Source organism: Loxodonta africana, chromosome 5 (genome assembly GCF_030014295.1).
Source record: "Loxodonta africana isolate mLoxAfr1 chromosome 5, mLoxAfr1.hap2, whole genome shotgun sequence".
Taxonomy (NCBI): Eukaryota; Metazoa; Chordata; class Mammalia; order Proboscidea; family Elephantidae; genus Loxodonta; species Loxodonta africana.
In genome coordinates, this window is record NC_087346.1 from 28,748,087 (window position 1) to 28,770,011 (window position 21,925).

The following is a 21,925-nucleotide window of genomic DNA, read 5'->3' on the forward strand; positions in this document are numbered from 1 at the left end:
TAAGTAAAAAGATGAATAGCAATAGATATTTTACTCTTTTGGGGAGGAAGCATCTATACAGTCCTGAAATATGTAGGGTAATCTATCATATCCCTTTATTCCTATATTTCTTAGTCCTGTTCTCTTGTATGTCTCCTTCAGGTTTTCATTTTTTCCCCCATCACACCTGTATAAAGGGATGGGAGTGGAGGCAGAGGCCACACTTGTGTGTTATGTGTGGGATTCAGGAACTGACCATTATATTAGCTCATTGGCCTGACTAATGGGTCGCCAACATTGAGCCATCTAGGCGCTTCTGGGTGGTTATCTCACAGCACAGGAAGTCTTTTAAAGAGAAATGAAAAGGAGTGGGGTGATAGAGTCAGGGGTTTAGAATCTCTAAAGATCCCATTCATGGTGGGGTCATGGGCCCTGCTACCTGTTGGAGGCAAAGAAGAAAGATCTGGTAAAGAAGCATTTGGTAGGTATGACTGGTGATGTTTAGAGGGATAGCTTCTTTGACATGAGGGTGATACCATTTGGTTTCCCCATAAATAAATATCTCCACGTACATCCACCCCATGCATCTGTCAGTTTGTCATGCAGTGGGGACTTTCGTGTTGCTATGATGCTGGAAGTAATGCCACCATGATGCAAATACCAGCAGGGCCACCCATGGTGGATAGGTTTCAGCTGAGCTTCCAGACTAAGACAGACTAGGAAGAAGGACCCAGCGGTCTACTTCTGAAAAGAATTACCCAGTGAAAACTTTAAAAATAGCAGTGGAATATATATGGTGCTGGAACATGAGCCCCTCAGGTTGGAAGGCACTGAAAATATGACTGGAGAAGAGCTGCCTCCTCAAAGTAGAGTTGACCTTAATGACATGGATGGAGTCAAGCTCTCAGGACTTTCACTTGCTGATATGGTATGACTCAAAATGGGAAGAAACAGCTGCAAACCTCCCTCAATAATAGGGGCATGGAATGTACAAAGTATGAATCTAGAAAAATTGGAAATCATCAAACATGAAATAAAACACATAAATATCAATAACCTAGGCATCAGTGAGCTGAAATGGACTGGTACTGGCCATTTTGAACCAGACAATCATGTGGTCTACTATGCTGGGAATGACAACTCGGAGAGTAATGGCGTTGCATTCATCGTCAAAAAGAACATTTCAAGAACTATCCTGAAGTACAATGCTGTCAGTGATAGGAAAATATCTATATGCCTACAAGGAAGACTAGTTAATACAACTATTATTCAAATTTACACACCAACCATTAAGGCCAAAGATGAAGAAACTCAAGATTTTTACCAACTTCTGCAGTCTGAAATTGATTGAACATGTAATCAGGATGCACTGATAAATCTGGAGATTGGAATGAGAAAGTTGGAAATAAAAAAGACAGATTAGTAGTTTAAAAATATGGCCTTGGTGATAGAAATGATGCTAGAGATCACATGATAGACTTTTTCAAGACTAATGACTTCTTCATTGCAAATACCTTTTTTCAATAACATAAACAGTGACTAAGTACATGGATCTCGCCAGATGGAATACACAAGAATCAAATTGACTACATCTGTGGAAAGAGACGATGGAAAAGTTTAGTATCATCAGTCAGAACAAGGCCAAGGGCCAAGTGTAGAACAGATCAATTGCTCATATGCAAGTTCAAGTTGAAACTGAAGAAAACTAGAACAAGTTCAAGAGAGCCAAAGTATGACCTTGAGTATATCTCACTTGAACATAGACCATTTCAAGAATAAGCCTGATGCGTTGAACGCTAATGACCGAAGACCAGATGAGTTGTGTAATGACATCAAGGACATCATACATGAAGAAAGCAAGAGGTCATTAAAAAGACAGGAAAGACAGAAAAAACCGAAACGGATGTCAGAAGAGACTCTGAAACTTGCTCTTGAACATCCAGTAGCTAAAGCAAAAGGAAGGAATGGTGAAGTAAAAGAGCCGAACAGAAGATTTCAAAAGGCAGCTTGAGAAGACAAAGTAAAGTATTATCATGAAATGTACAAAGACCTGGAGTTAGAAAACTAAAAGAGAAAACATGCTTGGCTTTTCTTATGCTGAAAGAACTGAAGAAAAAATTCAAGTCTCAAGTTGCGATATTGAAGAATTCTATGAGAAAAATATTAAATGATGCAAGAAGCATCAAAAGAGGTCACTATACCAAAAAAAATTGCTCGACATTCAGCCATTTCAAGAGGTAGCATATGATCAGGAACCCACGGTAGTAAAGAAAGAAGTCCAAGCTGCGCTGAAGGCAATGGTGAAAAACAAGGCTCCAGGAATTGACGGAATACCAATTGAGACATTTCAAAAAATGGATGCAGCACCGGAAGCACTCACTCCTCCATGCCAAGAAATTTGGGTGGCAGCTACCATGCCAACTGACTCAAAGAGATCCATATTTATGCCTATTCCCAAGAAAGGTGATCCAATGGAATGCAGAAATTATTGAATGATATCATTAATAACACATGAAAGTAAAATTTTGCTGAAGATCATTCAAAAGGGGCTGCAGCAGTATATTAACAGGAAGTACCAGAAATTCAAGCTTGATTCAGAAGAGGATGTAGAAACAGGAATACCATAGTTGATGTAAGCAGAGAATACCAGAAAGATGCTTACTTGTGTTTTATTAACTATGCAAAAGCATTCGACTGTGTGGATCATAATAAATTATGGATAACGTTGCAGACAATGGGAATTCCAAAACAGTTGTGCTCACGAGGGAACTCTACATAGATCAAGAGGCAATCGCATGAATGGAACAAGGGAATACTGCAAGGTTTAAAGTCAGCGAAGGTGGGCATCAGGTCTGTATCTTTCACCATACCTACTCAATTTGTATGCTGAGCAAATAATCTGAGAAGATGGACTATATGAAGAACGGGGCATCAAGATTGGAGGAACACTCTTAAACAGCCTTGGATATTCAGATGACACAACCTCGCTTGCTGAAAGTGAAGAGGACTCGAAGCACTTACTGATGAAGATCCAAGAACACAGCCTTCACTATGGATCATACCTCAACTTGAAGAAAACAAAAACCCTCACAACTGGACTAATAAGCAACATCATGAAAACAGAGAAAAGACTTAGGTTGTCAAGGATTTAATTTTACTTGAATCCACAATCAACACCCACGGAAACAGCAGTTAAGAAATCAAAAGACACTTTCTTTTCTAGTGCACATGGAACATTTTCTAAAATAGACCACATATTAGGTCATAAGGCAAGCCTTAGCACAATCCAAAACACTGAAATATTACAAAGTATCTTCTCTGACCATAAGGCCATAAAAGTGGAAATCAATAACAGGAAAAGCAGGGAAAAGAAATCAAACACTTGGAAACTGAACAATACCCTGCTCAAAAAAGACTGGATCATAGCAGACATTAAGGATGGAATAAAGAAATTCATAGCATCCAATGAGAATGAAAACACTTCCAATCAGAACCTTTGGGACACAGCGAAAGCAGTGCTCAGAGGTCAATTTATATCAATAAATGCACACATACAAAAAGAAGAAAGGGCCAAAATCAAAGAATTATCCCTACAACTTGAACAAACAGAAAGAGAACAACAAAAGAAACCCTCAGGCACCAGAAGAAAGCAAATCATAAAAATTAGAGCAGAACTAAAGGAAATGGAAAACAGAAAAACAATTGAACCAATTAACGAGACCAAAAGCTGGTTCTTTACAAAAATCAACAAAGTTGATAAACCATTGTCCAAACTGACAAAAGAAAAACAGGAGAGGAAGCAAATAACCCAAATAAAAAATGAGATGGGCGATATTACAACAGACCCAACTGAAATTAAAAGAATCATATCAGATTACTGTGAAAATTGCACTCTAACAAATTTGAAAACCTAGAAGAAATGGTTGAATTCCTAGAAACACACTACCTACCTAAACTAACACAAACAGAGGTAGAACGACTAAATAGACCCATAACAAAAGAAGATTGAAAAGGTCATTAAAAAACTCCCAACAAAAAAATGCCCTGGCCCAGATGGCTTCACTGCAGAGTTCTACCAAACTTTCAGAGAAGAGTTAACACCACTACTACTAAAGGTACTTCAGAGCACAGAAAAGGACGGAATGCTACCAAACTCATTCTATGAAGCCAGCATATCCCTGATACCAAAACCAGGTAAAGACAGCACAAAAAAAGAAAATTACAGGGTTATATCCCTCCTGAACACAGACCCAAAAATCCTCAACAAAATTCTAGACAATAGAATTCAACAACATATCAAAAAAATAACTCACCATGACCAAGTGGGATTTGTCAGGTACGCAGGGATGGTTCAACATTAGAAAAACAATTAATGTCATCCATCATATAAATAAAAGACAAAAATCACATGATTTTATCAACTGATGCAGAAAAGGCATTTGACAAAGTCCAACACCCATTCATGATTAAAAATCTCAGCAAAATAAGAACTGAAGGGAAATTCCTCAACATAATAAAGGGCATTTATACGGAGCCAATAGCCAACATCATCCTAAATGGAGAGAGCCTGAAAGCATTTCTCTTGAGATCGGGAACCACACAAGGATGCTCTTTATCACCGCTCTTATTCAAAATTGTGCTAGAGGTCATAGCCAGAGCAGTTAGGCAAGATAAAGAAATAAAGGGCATCCAGATTGGCAAGGAAGAAGTAAAAGCATCTCCATTTGCAGATGACATGATCTTATACACAGAAAACCCTAAAGAATCCTCAAGAAAACTACTGAAACTAATAGAAGACTTCAGCAGAGTATCTGGATACAACATAAACATAAAAAAATCAGTTGGATTCCTCTACACCAACAAGAACATCGAAGAGGAAATCACCAAATCAATACCATTTACAGTACCACCAAGAAGATAAAATACTTAGGAATAAATCTTACCAGAGATGCAAAAGACTTATACAAATAAAACTACAAAACACTTCTGCAAGGAACCAAAAGAGACCTACATAAGTAGAAAAACACACCTTGCTCATGCATAGGAAGACTTAACATTATAAAAATGTCTATTCTACCAAAAGCGATCTACAGATTTAATACAATTCCGATGCAAATTCCAACGACATTTTTTAATGAGATGGAGAAACAAATCACCAACTTCATATGGAAGGGAAAAAGGCCCCAGATAAGTAAAGCATTACTGAAAAAGAAGAAGAAAGTGGGAGGCCTCACTCTACCTGATTTTAGAACCTATTATACTGGACAGTAGTCACAACAGCCTGGTACTGGTACAAGAACAGATACATAGACCAATGGAACAGAATCGAGAATTCAGACATAAATCCATCCACATATGAGCAGTGGATATTTGACAAAGGTCCCAAAACAGTTAAATGGGGGAAAGGACACTCTTTTTAACAAATGGTGCTGGCATAACTGGATATCCATCTGCAAAAAAATGAAACAAGACTGATACCTCGCTCCACGCACAAAAGCGAGCTCAAAATGGATCAAAAACCTAAATATAAAATCCAAAACAATAAAGATCATGGAAGAAAAAAGAGGGGGAACGTTATAAGCCCTAATACATGGCATAAACAGTATGCAAAACATTACTAACAATGCAGAGGAAAAACTAGATAACTGGGAGCTCCTAAAAATCAAACACCTATGCTCACCAAAAGACTTCACCAAAAGAGTAAAAAGATTACCTCCAGACGGGGAAAAACTGTTTAGCTATGACATTTCCAATCAGCGCCTGATCTCTAAACTCTACATGATACTGCAAAAACTCAACTACAAAAAGAGAAATAACCCAATTAAAAAATGGGCAAAAGATATGAACAGACTTCAGTAAAGAAGACACTCAGATAGCTAACAGATACATGAGGAAATGTTCATGATCATTAGCCATTAGAGAAACACAAATCAAAACTACAATGAGATTTCATCTCACCCCAACAAGGCTGGCATTAATCCAAAAAACACAAAACAATAAATGTTGGAGAGGCTGTGGAAAGATTGGAACACTTATACACTGTTGGTGGGAATGTCAAATGATATGACCACTTTGGAAATCTATTTGGCGCTTCCTTAAAAAGCTAAAAATAGAACTACCATATGATCCAGCAATCCCACTACTTGGAATATATCCTAGAGAAATAAGAGCCTTTACACAAACAGATATATGCACACCCATGTTCATTGCAGCACTGTTTACAATAGCAAAAAGATGGAAACAACCAAGGTGCACATCAGTGGATGAATGGATAAATAAATTATGGTATATTCACACAATGGAATACTACGCATCAGTAAAGAACAGTGAGGAATCTGTGAAACATTTCATAACATGGAGGAACCTGGAAGGCATTATGCTGAGTGAAATTAGTCATTTTGCAAAAGGACAAATATTGTATAAGATCACTATTATAAGAACTCAATAAATAGTTTAAACAGAGAAGAAAATATTCTTTGATGGTTACGAGAGGGAGGATGGAGGCAGGGTGGGAGGGAGGTATTCACTAATTAGATAGTACATAAAAACTACTTTAGGTGATGGGAAAGACAACACACAATACAGGAGAGGTCAGTACAACTGGACTAAACCAAAAGCAAAGAAATTTCCTGAACAAGCTGAATGCTTCGAAGGCCAGTGTAGCAGGGGCAGGGGTTTGGGGACCATGGTTTCAGGGGACATCTGAGTCAATTGGCATAATAAAATCTATTAAGAAAACATTCTGCATCCCACTTTGGACAGCAGCGTCTGGGGTCTTAAATGCTAGCAAGCGGCCATCTAAGATGTATCAATTGGTCTCAGCCCACCTGGACCAAAGAAGAATGAAGAACTCCAAGGACACAAGGTAATTACGAGCCCAAGAGATAGAAAGAGCCACATAAACCAGAGGCTACATTAGCCTGAGGCCAGAAGAACTAGATGGTGCCCGGCTACAACCTATGACTGCCCTGACAGAGAACATAACAGAGAACCCCTGAGGGAGCAGGAGAGCAGTGGGATGCAGACCCCAAATTCTCGTAAAAAGACCAGACTTAATGATCTGACCGAGACTAGAAGGACCCCAGTGATCATGGCCCCCAGGCCTTCTGTTGGCCCAGGACAGGAACCATTCCCAAAGCCAACTCTTCAGACAGGGATTGGACTGGACAGTGGGTTGGAAAGAGATGCTGGTGACGAGTGAGCTTCTTGGATCAGGTGGATACTTGAGACTATGTTGGAATCTCCTGCCTGAAGGGGAGATGAGAGAGTAGAGGGGGTTAGAAGCTGGCGAAATGGACACAAAAAGAGAGAGTGGATGGAGGGAGCAGGCTGTCTCATTAGGGGGAGAGCAACTGGGAGTATGTAGCAAGGTGTATATAAGTTTTTGAGAGACTGACTTGATTTGTAAACTTTCACTTAAAGTACAATAAAAAAAAAAAGAAAGAAAATACGCATTGCACTGGGCAAATCATCTGCAAAAGACCTCTTTTGAGTGTTAAAAAGCAAAGATGCCACCTTGAACAGTAAGTGTGCCTGACCCAAGCCATGGTGTTTTCAGTCACCTCATATGCATGCAAAAGCTGGATGATGAATCAGGAAGACTGAAGAAGAATTGATGCATTTGAATTGTGGTGTTGGTGAAGAATATCGAATATACAATGGACTGCCAAAAGAATGAACAAATCTGTCTTAGAGGAAGTACAACCAGAATGCTCCTTAGAAGCAAGGATGGCAGAACTAGGTCTCACATACTTTGTACGTATCATCAGGAGGGATTAGTCCCTGGAGAAGGATATCATTCTTGCTAAAGTAGAAGGTCAGTGAAAAAGGAAGACCCTCAATGAGATGGATTGACATAGTGGCTGCAACAGTGGGCTCAAGTATAACAAAGATTGTGAGGATGGTACAGGATGGGGCAGTGTTTAGTTCTGTTGTACATAAGGACATATGAGTCAGAACCAACTGGATGGCACCTAACAACACTTATAGCCAAGATATTCTTCTGTTACTTACCATGTTGTGTTTCATTGGGACATAGTGTTTGACTTACAGTTTTGCAGTAACACTACTGTTGTTGCAGTTTTACTTTCCCACACTGAGTTCTCTTGGATGGGTGCGGGGCGGGGGGGAGGGTCCCAGTAATCACTTCATTCCTGGTGTCCACCTCCCTGCAACGTGATTGTGAGAAAACGAAGTGGAGATTCCCTAGTGTATGAAAAATCATTCCTCCTACTGCTTTTCGTATCTATTCCCTGTCACCTATAACTCCTATCTTGCCCTGAGTCTTTCCTTCTGTCTCTCCTTCATTCATTTTTCTAGGTGGCCTTTGCCTAAAGTTTATCAGAACAGAGCAACAGATTTCAGGGTTCTTCAGAAAAACGGCTCAGGAATTTGCTGTCCTTCCTGAATATCCTGGTGAAATCTGTTATTTCACGTGTATATTTGAATCCTGTGGGAGTTAAACAAATGATGTCTACACTCTGACACATTTATCTCTATTCATAAAATTCACAGTAGGCATAATTTTACTCCTTTCCTTTTTTTTCTTTATTGCTCTGTTTTATCTGATTTCCTTCAATCCTACTTTGGGGATGTTTCACATCACATTTAATCATATTGAGAACAGTTGTCTGTCACGTGTTACTTTAAATACTATGATGAAAACCAGTGGAGATTTACTTGTTCATGGCTGGATTGCCACCCCTCATTCCCCTACTTCATCCACCTTTGTCAGAACTTGCAGAAGAGAGAAGAGCTAGAACTCAAATTCCTCAATTTTAAGCAATATTTCTTAAGGTGTTACAAAACTATGCTAAAACATTTGATGCTTATTGCAAATTATTATCTATTTAAATAACTTTTGTCTCTGCAGTGTTTTCTCTGAAGTATTTTCTACTCAGACATTATATTAAAAGCCATCATTGACTGAAACTTTACCTTGTGTCAAGCATTATGTTAAGTGCTTTACAAGCATTATCTCATTTAATTCTCACAACAACCCTACGAAATAGGGGCCAATGCTAACCCTATTTTACGGATAATGAAACTGATATTTGAGAAAGATTAGGTAACTTATCCCAAGTCACTGAGAGGGTAGGTACAGAACCTGAATTCTAACTCAGTGTGAGTAATTCCAAATTCTGTACCCTTAACTATCATTCTCCGACCAAATGTGTAGTTTTGAAATAAAATCAGCATTTACTCATTCAATATAACTTGCTCTTTAAAATTGCTAATTCATTATATCATTTAATTAGGAATTTATAAAAACTACTGGTTTTCAGTGATTTTTGGAACATACATGAACCTAAAAAAAACTAAAAATGCATTGGCACGGGGACGGAACCTTCCTGTTACCATTCAGCTTCCAAGAAAATAATAAAAACTAAATTGTCAACTAAACAATAAAAATCCAATTTCTCTAAAGCACTAGTGTTGGGCTCTGACTGACCTAGGGCTAACACTATTTTTTGAAATTTAACTAGCTATGTTAAGACCTTAGACTCCTCTACATTTCCATTTTCTTCTCTAGAAAATAAGGTAATATACTCTCTAACCCCTAGGATTCAATGAGAAGATGCATGAAAAAGGCTTAGCAAAGTCCCTAGAATATGGTGATTGTTCTCCAAAAAAGAATTAATGTTTTTATTTTCTTCACCTCTTTCATCTCACAAAAATACACAAACCCTTCAAAAATTAAGATAACAAATCCAACAAGATGAAACCCTTTCCTGAAATAGCCTTACTACTATGATGGTGTTTTTCTCCTACCCTATGAGACTGAGTAAGATGGATAGAATTTTTAATAGAAAAAAAATTACTCATTTGGAAGGTACAATGTAATTCAATTAAACTTTACAATATCTATTTTTGGAAAATCCCACAGGTCTGTCAGTTTGCCCTACCATGGTGGCGTGCATGTTACTGTGAGCCTAGAAGGCTTGCCACTGGTATTCGAATACCTGCAGGTCATCCATGATGAACAGGTTTCACCTGAGCTTGCAAACTAAGATAGACTAGGAAGAAGAACCCTGTGATCTACTTCTGAAAAGAATTGCCAGTAAAAACCTTATGCATAGCAGTAGAACACTGATATACTCTCAGAAGCTGAGACCTTCAGGTTGGAAGGCACTCAAAATACGAAAAGGGAAGAACTGCCTCCTCAAAACAGAGTTGACCTTAATAACATGGATGGAGTCAAGCTTTAGGACCTTCATTTGTTGATGTGGTACAACTCAAAATGAGAAGAAATAGGGGCAGGGCCAAGATGGAGGAGTAGTCAGATGCTTCCAGTGAACCCTCTCACAACAAAGACCTGAAAAAACAAGTGAAATGATTATATTTAAGACAAGCTAGGAGCCCTGAACATCAAAGGCAAAGTTAGAAAACGGACTGAGTAGCAGGGGGAGGGAGAGACTGTTCAGAACCAGAGAGGAGTTGCCAGACCTGAATCACCGGGAACCCTCAGGCACCACACTCAGGAGTGACTGTAGGGGACTAGTGGTTGTGTTTGGCTGCAATTTCTTCAGGGAAAAACAGCCAGCCGCACAACCTACTCACACCTCTGGAACCAGAGAATAATGGCACTCTCAGCAAAAGCTAAGTGCTTGTTTATATTTTACCTTGCCCCCAACCCCCAAGCCAGTTTCAATGGCTGTCGATTTCCCTGGGTTTGAGATAGGTCCTGCTGTGCTTCAGGAGCCATTCTCCCAGATGGAGAAGGAATAAATTCACAACTGCAGGAAAAGATAATATGCCAGCTCCACTAACCTGGGGAGCTCAGGGCAGAACCAGTTCCTGTGCAAGCATAAACGGTCTGTGGATGGTGCATAACTTTCCCCCCTGCATGGACCTGTGTGGACCTATTTCAGGAGAATAGGCCCTTGTTGGCAGACTTCAACTGTTTCAGCTGCATGGTGGAGAGGTGGGTGTTTGATGTTTGACACCTCTTTGCCTATTAAACAGGGTCCTCCCCTATCCACATCAGGGGACTAAGGACTGGTGGCTCCACTCAGGTCACCCACCCAGCTGTGACAGGGGTCCAAGGATAACTGCTACCTCCCATTCCTTACAACCAAAAGCACTGAGTGCCCATGGTCCATTTGCAGAAACCACCCACCTGTGCACTCTAGGGAACTGGGATGCATTTTCCTCACAGACACTCTGGGGACTGTCATCAGCCCCCTGCCTTTTTTACAGTGTGATCCCCTGCAACCAGATACCGGTACATATGCCAATCACCCCTGCCTCTCTAAGACTGTAGGACAGAGCCTATACCACACATTTGATGACCAACTACCTGGACACTTGAGCTGAATCCATACAAGAAAACTGAATGGACTCCTAGGCTGATATACCTGATAACAGCTCTAGCCATCTGGTGACAGGACATTAGAGCTTCAAAGATGAAAATAATCAAGCTGGCTCACTCAAGCAACCAACTTGGGCATATCAAAACAAAACAAAGCAAGAAGCTAGGATACAGTAAGCAAACAAAATAAACTAATACAATAACTTATAGATGTCTTGGAGACAACAGTCATTATCAAACCACATAAAACAGCAGACCATGATAGCTTCAACAAGCTCTCAACACAAAGAATCAAGGGATCTTCTGCATGAAGGTGCCTTCCTGGAATTACTGGATTCAGAATACAAAAGATTAATATACAGGGCTCTTCAAGACATCAGGTACGAGATTGGGAAGGAGATCAGGCAATATGCAGAACAAACCAAGGAACACACAGATAAAGCAGCTGAAGAAATTAGAAAGGCTGTTCAAGAACATAATGAAAAATTTAATAAGCTGCAAGAACCCATAGAGAGACAGCAATCAGAAATTCAGGAGATTAACAATAAAATTACAGAATTAGAGAGCTCAATAGAAAGTTAGAGTAGCAGATTTGAGCTACTGGAGAGCAGAATTGGTGAGATTTAAGATAAAGCACTTGGCACCAATGTATCTGAAGAAAAATAAGATAAAAAATTAAAAAAAATGAAGAAACCCTAAGAATCATGTGGGACTCTATCAAGAGAAATAACCTACAAGTGACTGGAGTATAAGAACAGGGAGAGATAACAGAAAATACAGAGAAAATTGTTGAAGATTTGTTCACAGAAAACTTCCCTGATATCATGAAAGATGAGAAGATATCTATCCAAGATGCTCATTGAACTCCACATAAGGTAGATCTTAAAAGAAAGTCACCAAGACATATCCTAACCAAACTTGCCAAAACCAAAGATAGAGAATTTTAAGAGTAGCTAGGGATAAACGAAAAGTCACCTACAAAAGAGAATCAGTAAGTATTAGCTTGGACTACTCAACAGAAACCATGCAGACAAGAAGGCAATGGGATGACTTATATAAAGCACTGAAGGAAAAAAAATTGCCAGCCAAGAATCATATATCCAGAAAAACTGTCTCTCAGATATGAAGCTGAAACTAGGACATTTCCAGATAAACACAAGTTGAGGCAATTCGTAAAAACCAAACCAAAAGTACAAGAAATACTAAAGGGAGTTCTCTGGTTAGAAAATCAATATCAGATATCTACCCAAGACTAGAACACTGGACAGAGCAATCAAATGTCAACCCAGATAGTGAAATCACAGAAATAAATGAAGATAAAAAAACACTCAAAACAGGGAAACAGGGATGTCATTATGTAAAAGAAGACAACGTTAAAACAATAAAGAGGGACTAAGAAATGTAGTCATAGATCTTTCATATGGACAGGAAGACAAGGCAATAAAAAGAAATAAAATTTAGGTTTTAATGTAGAAAAATAGGGGTAAATATTAAGGAACCACAATGGAGACTAACAATCCTAATCATTAAAATAAAATACAAGAAAGAAATAGAGACTCGGCAGAAACAAAATCATCAGTAACGTATAAGAGGAAAAGACAATATATAAAGATAAACTACTCAGCACAAAAAATTAAGTGGGAAAAAGAAACTGCCCACAACACACTAAAGAAGACATCAAAATGATAGTACTAAACTCATACCTATCCATAATTACGCTGAATGTAAACGGACTAAATGTGCCAATAAAGAGACAGAGAGTGGCAGAATGCTGCCTACAAGAGACACGCCTTAGAGACACAAACAAACTAAAACTCAAAGGATGGAAAAAAATATATCAAGCAAACAGTCAAAAAAGAGCAGGAGTGGCAATATTAATTTCTGACAAAACAGACTTTAAAGCTAAATCCACCACAAGGGATATGAACAGGTACTTCACTAAAGAAGACATTCAGGTAGCTAACAGATATATGAAGAAATGTTCACGATCATTAGCTGTTAGAGAAGCACAAATCAAAACTACAGCGAGATTTCATCTCACTCCAACAAGGCTGGCATTAAGCCAAAAAACCCAAAGCAATAAATGTTGAAGAGGTTGTGGAGAGACCGAAACACTTTTGCACTGCTGGTGGGAATGTAAAATGGTACAACCACTTTGGAAATCGATTTGGTATTTCCTTAAAAAGCTAGAAATAGAACTACCATATGATCCAGCAATCCCATTCCTTGGAATATATCCTAGAGAAATAAGACCCTTTACACAAACAGATATATGCACACCCATGTTCATTGCAGCACTGATTACAATAGCAAAAAGATGGAAGCAACCAAGATGCCCATCAACGGATGAATGGATGAATTATGGTATATTCACACAATGGAATACTACGCATTGATAAAGAACTATGATGAATCTGTGAAACATTTCATAACGTGGAGGAATCTGGAAGGCATTATGCTGAGTGAAATTGGTCAGGTGCAAAAGGACAAATATTGTATTAGACCACTTTTATAAAAACTTGAAAAATAGTTTAAACAGAGAAGAAAATATTCTTTGATTGTTACAAAAGTGGGGACGAAGGAAGGGAGACGGATTTTCACTAATTAGATAGTAGATAAGAACTATTTTAGGTGAAGGGAAAGACAATACACAAGACAGGTGAGGTCAGCACATCTGGACTAAACCAAAACCAAAGAAATTTCCTGAATAAACTGAATGCTTCAAAGGAAAACATAGCAGGGGCAGGGTTTTGGGGACATCAAGTCAATTGGCATAATAAAATCTATTAAGAAAGCATTCTGTATCCCACTTTGGAGAGTAGCGTCTGGGGTCATAAACACTAGCAAGAGGCCATCTAAGATGCATCAACTAGTCTCAACCCACCAAGAGCAAAGCAGAATGAAGAACAAGAAAGGCACAAGGCAATTATGAGCCCAAGAGACAGAAAGGGCCACATACACCAGAGACTACATCAGCCTGAGACCAGAAGAACTAGACAGTGCCTGGCTATAATCGATGACTGCCCTGACAGGGAATACAACAGTGAACCCCTGAGGAAGCAGTAGAGCAGTGGGATGCAGACCCCAAATTCTCAAAAAAAGACCAGACTTAATGGTCTGACTGAGACTAGAAGTATTCCAGTGGTCATGGTCCCTAGACCTTCTGTTAGCTCAAGACAGGAACTATTCCTGAAGCCAACTCTTCAGACAGGGATTGGACTGGAGTATGGGATAGAAAATGATACTGGTAAAGAGTGAGCTTCTTGGATCAAGTAAACACATGAGACTATGAGGGCAGCTCCTGTCTGAAGAGATTAGTCGTCAGAGGGGACATGGCCGAATGGACATGAAAAGAGACAGTGGAGGGAAGGAATGTGCTGTCTCATTAGAGGGTGAGCAACTAGGAGTATATAGCAAGGTGTATATAAATTTTTGTATGAGAGACTGACTTGATTTGTAAACTTTCACTTGAAGCATAGTAAAAAATTAAAAAAACACAAAAAATGAGAAGAAATAGCTGTAAACATCCATTAATAATCGGAACTTGGAATATACGAAGAATCAATCTAGGAAAATTGGAAATCATCAAAAATGACATGGAACACATAAACATCGAAATCCTAGGCATTAGTGAGCTGAAATGTACAGGTATTGGCCATTTTGAATCAGGTAATCATATGGTCTAGTATGCTGGGAATGACAACTTGAAGAGTAATGGCGTTGCATTCATCTTCAAAATGAACATTTCAAGATCTATCCTGAAGTACAACGCTGTCAGTGATTGCTTAATATCCATATGCCTACAAAGAAGACCAGTTAATATGACTATTACTCAAATTTACCCACCAACCACTAAGACCAAGGATGAAGAAACTGGAGATTTTTACCAATTCCTGCAGTCTAAAATCGACTGAACATGCAATCAGGATGTATTGATAATTACTGTTGATTGGAACACAAAAATTGGAACGAAAGGAGGATTGGTAATTGGAAAATATGGCCTTAGTGATAGAAATGATGCCAGAGATCTCATGACAGAATTTTGTAGGACCAATGACTTCTTCATTGCAAATACTTTTCATCAACATCAACAGTGAATATACACGTGGACCGCGCCAGACGGAATACGCAGGAATCAACTCAACTACATCTGTTGAAAGAGATGATGGAAAATCTAAATATCACCAGTCAGAAAAAGGCCAGGAGCTGACTGTGAAAAAGGCCATCAATTGCTCATTTGCAAGTTCAAGTTGAAATTGAAGAAAATTAGAAGTCCACAAAAGCCAAAGCACAACTTTGAGTATATCCCACCTGAATTTAGAGACCATTTCAAGAATAGATTTGGTGCACTGAACACTAATGACCCAAGACCAGAGGAGTTGTGGAATGACATCAAGGGCATCATACATGAAGAAAGCAAGAGGTCATTAAAAAGACAGGAAAGGAAGAAAATCCTAAAATGGATGTCAGAAGAGACTCTGAAACTTGCTCTTGACTGCAGAGTAGCTAAAGTGAAAGGAAGAAATGATGAAATTAAAGAGCTGAACAGAAGATTTCAAAGGGCAGCTCAAGAAGACAAAGTAAAGTATTATAATGATATGTGCAAAGACCTGGAGATAGAAAACCAAAAGGGAAAAACACACTTGGTATTTCTCAAGCTGAAAGAACTGAAGAAAAAATTCAAGCCTCAAGTTGCAATATTGAAGGATTTGAAGAGCAAATTATTAAACAATTCAGGAAGCATCAAAAGAAGATGGAAGGAATACACAGAGTCACCATACCAAAATGAATTGGTGGAAGCTCAACCTTTTCTAACAGCAGCATATGATCAGGAGCCCACGGTACTGAAGAAAGAAGTCTACGCTTGCACTGAAGGCATTGGCAAAAAACAAGGCTCCAGGAATTGACGGAATACCAGCTGAGATGTTTCAACAAATGGATGCAGCGCTGGAAGTGCTCACTTGTCTATGCCAAGAAATTTGGAAGACAGCTACCTGGCCAACTGACTGAAAGAGACCCATATTTATGCCCATTTCCAAAAAAGGTCATCCAACCAAATGTGGAAATTAACAAGCAATATCATTAATATCACACGCATGTAAAATTTTGCTGAAGATCATTCAAAACGGTATGCAGCAGTAAATTGACAGAGAACTGCCAGAAATTCAAGCTAGATTCAGAAGAGGACGTGAAACCAGGGATAACATTGCTGATATCATATGGATCGTGGCTGAAAGCAGAGACTACCAGAAAGATGTTTACCTGTGTTTTATTAGCTATGCAAAGGCATTCAACTGTGTGGATCATAACAATTACAGATAACATTGTGAAGAATGGGAATTCCAGAGCGCTTAATTGTGCTCATGAGGAAACTGTACATAGATCAAGATGCAGTCATTCAGACAGAACAAGGGGATACTGCGTGTTTTAAAGTCAGGAAAGGTGTGTGTCAGGGTTGTATCCTTTCACCATACCTATTCAATTTGTATGCTGAGCAAATAATTCAAAGAGCTGGACTATATGAAAAAGAACAGTGCATCAGGACTGGAGAGGACTCATTAACAACCTGTGTTACGCAGATGACACAACCTTGCTTGCTAAAAGTGAAGAGGACTTGAAGAACTGACTGATGAGGACCAAAGGCCAGAGCCCTCTGTATGGATTACACTTCAACATAAAGAAAACAAAAATCCCCACAACTGGACCAACATCACGATAAACAAAGAAAAGACTGAAGTTGTCAAGGATTTCATTTTACTTGGATCCACAATCAACACCTGTGGAGGAAGCAGCAGTCAAGAAATCAAAAGACACATTGCATTGGGCAAATCTGCTGTAAAAGACCTCTTTAAAGTGTTAAAAACCAAAGATGTTACCTTGAAGACTAAGGTGCACCTGATCCAAGCCATTATGTTTTCAACAGCCTCATATGCATGCAAAGCTGGACAATGAATAAGGAAGACCAAGGAAGAATTGATGCCTTTGAATTATGTGTTTGGTGAAGAATATTGAATGTGCCATGGACTGCCAAAAGAACAAACAAGTCTGTCTTGGAAGAAGCACAACCAGAATGTTCCTTAGAAGCAAAGATGGCGAGACTACGTCTCACATACCTTGGACATGTTATCAGGAAGATCAGTCCCTGGAGAAGGACATCAAGCTTGGTAAAGTAGAGCATTAGCAAAAAAGAGGTAGACCCTCAACGAGATGGACTGACCCAGTGAGTGCAACAATGGGCTCACGCGTAACAACGATTGTGAAGGACTGGGCAGTGTTTAGTTCTGTTGTACACAGGATCACTATGAGTGGGAACTGACTTGATGGCACCTAACAACAATTTTTAGAAAGACTCAGAGTAGTAAATTTTTTATCTGCTTCCACTAAAAATTATTTCGTTGGTTTTAGAAAACCATAAAATGTAGAAGCTTTCATATCATACACAGATGACAAAACCCCTTTGAGCTTTGGCTTCACTTTCCTCCTATGCTCTGCATTTCCTGGCTTAGAGAGAGGATGCTCTTACTGTGAGCTGTGCCTAAGAAAAGGAGTCTCTTAGAGGCAATGCCAAAAGAAAGGATTGGCTAGAGAAATCCTAGAGCATTCTGCATTGGACAGAATAATAGGAATGTTTTCTTGTATTTCTTGGGTGAATTGGGTTGTGCTGGTTTTGCTACCATGGCTCTTCCCATAATCTTTCCTCATCTCCCAGACACACTACAGACTCTGTATTCCTTAATCCTTGACCAGATTGTCACCTGCATGGTAATTCTATTTTCTTTCCTTCAAAGAATGTCAAAGTATCCAAGATAATCACCTTGCAATTAGGGTATTTTTAGGAAGGGGTTGTGGGAAATCTTCTAGTTCCTTAAGGTCTTGGGGTCTCCATTGTGAAATTTATTGGTGTTACAGCTCTAACTTTGCTAGAAAGATGAGCTGAACCCCTGCACATAAAAAGAACTTTCCTACCTCATATATTAATGCCAAGGTAGCAAAACTTTCCCATAAGCAAGACATTTGGAGCAGATCTCTAATTGTGTTTCTATTTTTGAGGTCATCATAAACACCATAACTTATTGAATCCTAAAACAATCTTAAACAATAAAAGTGAGGTTCTCAGTTATCAGTATTTTTAATAATCACAGCAAGAGTGCATTTTACGCATTGGTATGAGAAATTCAGGGGGAGAAGACCTTCAGGACTTCCTACATTAAAGTTCCAGTCACAACAAGATTCTCAAACTGAGAACACAAATCCATGGGTAATTATATGATACAGGACATACTAGGGTCAATTCCCATGACTCTAACTTTCATGGAAACAACAGAAATTTACTTATTCCAGAAAAGCAATATTACCCCATTTAAAATAAAATTATGTTATTTATGTGCACAAGGAAATTATATTGAGGTTGACATCAAATAGGTAAAACTCTTACCATTACATGCTTTTAAACTGTTGAAGAAACTTAATAAATACATATAAAATAATTCATATCCATATAGTAAATAAAAAGTTTAAAAAGAATTTGCAATTGTAGAATACTATTCGATACCCTTATTTAAACACGGCATAAGTTTTAAAATTTACTTACATGTTTATTTACTTAAACAGATCACATACATACATATGATATAAAATTCAAAAGATGCAAAAGCATACAAAAAATTGTCATTCTTTCTCAAAACCTGTTCTCTACAGGAACCCATTTATACAAATTCATTGTGAATCCTTTTGGAGATATTCTATAGATACAGATGTTCTGTATCTTTGCCAAATTGCTTAGTTGCCTAAGCAAGTAAAATAAGTTAGGAGGCCTGTACCTAGCTTTGGGTAGATTTCACCTTCTTCCCCCTTTATTTTTATGCAAATACTATCATGCTCTGATCACTGTACTGTATCTTGGATTCTCAGAATAGTTTTCAAGAGCTTCTTCCTTATTAGTTACAATTAAAGTTGACTCCTTTTTAATGATTACAGAGTATTTCATTATACAGATATACGTTTGGCTAGGTTTTGGTGTCCAATTGTTTGATCAAACACTAGTCTAGTTGCTGCTATAGTTTCAAGTGATTAAATCAGTTGGCCTTAAGTAAAACAAATTATCTTCCATAATATGAGTGGGCCTCAACTAATTAGCTGAAGGCCTTAAGACAAAAAGGGGAATAGTCTGAAGGTAAAAAGACATTTTTTCCAGAACTCACACAGTCTTTACTCTTCCCATCACCTGACCTACAGATTTTCAGACACAAGTCTGCAGAAACCTCTAGCCTGTTGACTGACCTACAGATTTTGGACCTGCCAGCCCCCACACCCAAGTCACTGGAGCCAATTCCTTAAAATCTCTCTCTCTCTCTCTCTATATATATATACACATCCCAGTGCCCTCGAGTCAACATACACACATATATTTGAGAACTGACTGACAATATTCTTGTATTGCTCTTGCATCTTTTGAATTTTGTATCATATGTATGCATGTAATCTATTTAAATATATACATATATATTTGGCTACTAACCAAAAGGTTGGTGGTTCGAACCCCCCAACCTCTGTGGGAGAAAAGACCTAGTGATCTGTTCCCCTAAAGATTTACAGCCTAGGAAACCATATAGGGCAGTTCAAGTCTGTCCTACAGGATCGCTATGAGGTAGAATCAACTTGACGACACACAACAGCAAATGTGTATACACACACGCACACACACACACACTCACAGAGTCTTTTTTTTTAACTCCTAAAAATACAGATTGGTTCATTTGTTTATGAAAAATGTAGTATACAGCTATGCTCAGGCAGATTGTAACTATTTGATTATATTCACTATGTTTGGGAAAGAAGATTTTTAACCATTTTTAATATCTACGATGACTTTCTTTCACAGTATTTTATTTAGTAATGTAACACACCATGGTCAAATTTTATTCTCTAACCTTGTTCCATCTAATACTAATAGCTAATTTGTTCATTGATTCATTTTTCCACAGGCACTGTTGAAGTTGCTGGTGTTGCAGCAGTAATGTCCTCATGGAGTGTTCATTTTAGTAAGGGGTGACAGACAATAGATAAACAATTTAAAAATAAATTGCACTCAACACTCATTTATGATAAAACACAGCAATCTAGGAACAGAAGGGCACTTTCTTAAACTAGTACAGGATATCTACCAAAATAGTCTCTTGAAAAATTTCCTCCTGAGAAAAGGAACAAATTTATTGAAAAATTTCCACCTGAGATCTGAAACATGACATGAATGCTAGCATTACCACTTATATTTACTATTTTACTGACTTTCCAAGAAAGTGCAGTAGGAAATTAATAAAATTCATAAGGCTTGGAAAGAAAGAAATAAAATTGTTACTATTCGAAATTACATGATTCCATATGTAGAAAATCCAGTAAAATCTACAAACAAATACAGAATTAATAAGTGAATGTAGCAAGGTTGCTGGATATAAGATCAACACAAAAAAAATCACAAGACATGAATTACTATTGCCTCAGAAAACATTACCTAGAAATAAATCTAAAAACTATAAAGTTTCGTTGAGTACAATTAAAGAAAGCCTAGCTATGCTTAAGAACTAGAAGACTCAATATTTAAGATGTCAATTCTCTGCAAACTAATTTATAGGTTTAATACAATCTCACTCAAAATTCTAACAAGTTTCTTTGTGGATACTGATAAGCCAATTCTAAAGTTTATATGAAAATGCAAAGAGGCAAGAATAGCCAAGGCAAATGTATAGGGACAGGCATTTATTAGTGGTTAAGAGGTGCTGGGGAAGAGGAAGAATAGAGTTATTACTTAAGGGGGGCTGAGTTTCTGTTTAGGGTGATGAAAAAATTCAGAAGTGGATAGCAGTGCTAGTTGCACAACATGGTGAATACAATTAATGTCACTGAGTTCTACACTTAAAAATGGTCAAAATGGCAATTGTTGTGCCATACATATTTTATAATAATCAAATAGAGTATATACTGATAAGCAGGTCAGATTTTCCCTGAAAACAATATTATAATAAAGCACAACAATAAATCAATGCATTAAAAAAAAGAATAGCCAATGCAATCTTGAAGAAGATGAATAAAGCTAGAGGATTTACACTAGTAGACAGCAATACTAATTATAAAGTTACAATATATAAGGCAGTGTGATGGAGACAAATAGATCAAAGAAATGAGAAACAGAGTCCACGCATACATGGTCTTCTAATTTATGGTGATGACACTATGATACAGTGGGGAAAGGATGGTCCTTTCATCATATAAAAAAAAAAAAATTTTTTGTGCCAATTTGATATCTTTATGGAAAAAGAAGCTATACTGACCCCTATCACATACATACACAAAAACAAATTTAATATTTTACTGGAGATCCAAGGGAAATATTCCAGATGGAGCACAGATTTACAAATATTAAGAATGCAGGAAAATATCTTCATGATCTTGTAGTATGCAAAAAAAAATTTTTTAAAGATGACATAAAAAGCCACCCATATAGGGAAAAATGTTATACTGAATATTAAAAGTATTTCTATTAACCAAAAACACATTACAGAGTGAAAATACAACCTGGACAGTGGGAGAAAATATTTGCAATGCATATAACTGACAAAGGACTTATTAAGGATATGT

The 21,925-nt window shown here is 38.0% G+C and overlaps 1 protein-coding gene across 4 annotated transcripts in view; it reads right to left on the reverse strand.

Annotated features, from left to right (window-relative positions):
- Positions 1 to 21,925, reverse strand: part of LOC100675289 (N-deacetylase and N-sulfotransferase 3) — a 229,973-nt gene that overhangs the window by 133,918 nt on the left and 74,130 nt on the right. The gene's annotated exons all lie outside the window — the stretch shown is intronic.